Genomic DNA, 1,976 nt, shown 5'->3' with positions numbered 1-1,976 from the left:
CACATACCACACAAACAACACATACACACAGCACATACCACACACCACACACACACAACACACATACCATACAACACACGCCCCACAGTCACACAGAAGAGAGGCCTGTCCCCGCAGGGGCTTCTCTGAGCACACCGCACAACACATACACAAAACACACCAAACACACCAAACACATACACCACACAACACATATCACACACACACCCCACACACACAGACCACACACAACACATACAACACGCAGCACACATACACACAGACACTATACACACATTACACATACCACACACATAGCACACATCACATACAACACACACACGCACACAGCACACACAACACACATACACACACAACACACACACCGCACATATACACACACCACATATACCACACAATGCACACACAACACATCACACATACACACACACAACACACCACACATACACACACACAACACAACACACACACACATACCACACAATGCACACACACCACAATACACCACACACACATCACACACACCACACAGCACAGACACATACCACACATACCACACACAACACACACACACCACACATACCACACAACACACATACCACATACCACACAACTCACACACATAACACACACCACACGTAACACACAGAAAACATAACACACAGCACATACAACATACAGTCACACATGAATGTGTAGAAAGGTGCACAAGCACATACAAAAAATACAAATATATATAACACCTGTGCATACACAGTCACACAGGAATCAGTAGAAAGATACCCATTCACACAGATGGGTACAGTTATACACACAGACGTGCACTTACGTAGGTACACACACAGACACATAGACACACACCACATAGACAGGCAGAGAAACACATGGGACCACCCAAGCACATAGAGTTACACGCAGACCCACACTTACACACAGAAAAACCCAGAGACACACGGACACACGTAGTCACGTGTTCAGGAGGGCACAGATATGCACAGAGATACACATGCTCAGACACACACACATGCAGAAGCACACCCACAGACACACTCAGGCAAGTCCAGACACAGACAGACACGTGCAGACAGACAAACAGACACACACAAACAGGGCCCCATGCTGTGCAGACAAACGCACACCCCCTCACATCCTTGGCTCAGTCCTACCTTGGTTCCTCGCCACCACCAGGGTCACTGCCCCCATCACAGAAGCTGCCTTATCCAGGCCTCGACGCCCAGCCCCCTCCCCAAATGCAAAGCCCTTTTCCAGTCCCCTCCATCCTGCCTCTTCCCCTGCTCCCTGGTCTGCAGGGGCCCCAACCTCACCCACACCAGGCAGTGAGAGCAGTCTCGGTGAAACCAGCCATCCCGGGAGCTCCAGTTCCCACAGCCTCCCTTCTTTCTGCCCTAGGCCCTGAAGATCCATGGAAACTCAGGAAACTATCAGAAATACAAAACCCCTCTTCCTGCCCAGCCTGGCACCCCACACCTTCCCCCCAGGCCCTGGAGCTTCAACACAGCACCCAAGCTGGATCCAGCCTAACTGCCTCCTTCCTCGGCTCCAACCCCTAGCCCTTCTCCAGCACAGGCCTCTTCCCTCCCCAGAGGACCCCCAGGGGCCCTGCCACGGTGAGTAGCCCATTCATCCTAGCCTGGGAGAGTGAGTGTGTGCGTGAGTGTGAGTGTGTGACCTTGAGTCCTGCGTGTGGGCTGGGAACACCTCCTGCCCTCCTGGCTCCTGCACGTGACACTGGCCCTAGAGATCAGCCAGCCCCGATTCTCCTGGCTCAGCCGCAAGCTTGGGGGCAAACCTCAGATCCTCCTCCAGCAAACTGGCTCTTGCCCCTACCAGGATTTCTGTTCCCTCAGCAAGTAGAAAGGCCACAGATGCCACCTGATCCTGCCTGTGAATGTCAAGTTTCCCCACCCTGCTCCAAGGCTCACCCCTCCTCCACACACCCCGGCCCCTCCGTCTTC

The 1,976-nt window shown here is 52.8% G+C and overlaps 1 protein-coding gene across 8 annotated transcripts in view; it reads right to left on the bottom strand.

Annotated features, from left to right (window-relative positions):
- Window positions 1-1,976, bottom strand: part of SLC16A5 (solute carrier family 16 (monocarboxylate transporter), member 5) — a 20,897-nt gene that overhangs the window by 11,995 nt on the left and 6,926 nt on the right. The gene's annotated exons all lie outside the window — the stretch shown is intronic.

Source organism: Bison bison, unplaced genomic scaffold (genome assembly GCF_000754665.1).
Source record: "Bison bison bison isolate TAMUID 2011002044 unplaced genomic scaffold, Bison_UMD1.0 scf7180017864371, whole genome shotgun sequence".
Lineage (NCBI taxonomy): Eukaryota > Metazoa > Chordata > Mammalia > Artiodactyla > Bovidae > Bison > Bison bison.
Note: the sequence above shows the minus strand (reverse complement) of the source record. Positions and strands in the feature narration are given on the sequence as shown.